Genomic DNA, 1,375 nt, shown 5'->3' with positions numbered 1-1,375 from the left:
GCTTTCCGATGGCTGCAAGGTTTCCCCGACTTCTTTGCATTTAGGAATTTTGGTCTCTTTGTCTATTTCAGACCTGCTGAGCTATTCCTACCTCTTGTTTTGTAGCTGTTATGTAAATCACACCTCCTCATGTACTTTGCTCCCAGCAAATGCTTTCTGTTACCTCTTAAATGCCAAAAACTTCACCGCTGCACTTGACATGCCTTTTGGTTCAGGTGGAGGAGAGGAGGGAAGCAGTCCTCCACTCTGAGCTGCCAGGGGAGAGAATCCTCAGTACCCATCTTTTGGAAGAGTCTCACAGAACGCTGTCGGAGTTCCCTGTTCTGGCAAAGAAATACACTTTCTTCTTAAAAATTTTTTAATGTTTTATTTATTTTTGAGAGCGAGAGACAGCATGAGCAGAGGAGGGTCAGAGAGAGAGGGAGACACAGACTCTGAAGATAGGCTCCAGGCTCTGAGCTAGCTGTCAGCACAGAGCCTGACACAGGGCTTGAACCCACGAACTAAGAGATCATGACCTGAGCTGAAGCCGGATGCTCAATCGACTGAGCCACCCAGGCACCGCAAAATACCCTTTCTTGAAAAGGAAGCAGCTGACAGGCAAGTTCTTGCTGTAAGAATTCCCACCCCACCCCCAACCCCCACCCCCATCGCTGGAGAAAAGGAAAGGGTTCTACTTGGTGTCTTGAAATTCCCAGTGCCTTTCTTAAACAAAAGGCCCATTTTCGTCTTGCAGTGGGCCCTGCAGATGGGGTCGTTGGCCCCGGGGGGACATTTGTTTCAGGGCTTTCTCCATCTTCACAGGCAGACTCTGTGTCATCTTAGTCGGTCTCTTCAAACTATCCTTTCTTGTGTAACAAGATTCAAAATGCAGTTTTAATAAGCTCTCCTGGGAGTGCCTGTGAGTCTTAGTTGGTTATGATCCCAAGGTCTTGGGATCGAGCCCCATGTTGGGCTCCTTTACTGAGCGCTGAGCATGGAGCCTGCTTGAGATTCTTTCTCTTCCCTCCATGCTCACTCTCTCTCTCTCTCTCTCTCTCTCTCCCTAAAAAATAATAATAAAAAAAGACTCTCTCTTGGCTAGGCATAAATACTTCCATCAGGGATTATTAACAGTTTTTAGAAGTCACAAAAATCATTGTGTGTGTGTGTGTACGTATGTATATGTGTGGGCGTACACACCTCTATTGAGATATAATTCACATACCATAAAACTGACCCACCTAAAGTACACAATTCCATCATTTTTAGACTATTCACAGAGTTGTACAACCACTACCCAGTCAATTCTAGAACATCTCATCACCTTACAAAGAAAACCCTGTTTCCATTAGCTATCACTTCATTGTCCCTAAGTCCTAAGTAACCACTGATC

At 45.5% G+C, this 1,375-nt stretch overlaps 1 protein-coding gene across 1 annotated transcript in view; it reads left to right on the top strand.

Moving 5' to 3' along the window:
* Nucleotides 1–1,375, top strand: part of ETS2 (ETS proto-oncogene 2, transcription factor) — a 35,462-nt gene that overhangs the window by 783 nt on the left and 33,304 nt on the right. The window lies entirely within an intron of this gene.

Source organism: Suricata suricatta, chromosome 5 (assembly GCF_006229205.1).
Source record: "Suricata suricatta isolate VVHF042 chromosome 5, meerkat_22Aug2017_6uvM2_HiC, whole genome shotgun sequence".
In the NCBI taxonomy this organism is placed as follows: Eukaryota; Metazoa; Chordata; class Mammalia; order Carnivora; family Herpestidae; genus Suricata; species Suricata suricatta.
The sequence above is the reverse complement of the archived record's forward strand: the minus strand, read 5'-3'. Positions and strand labels throughout refer to the sequence as shown.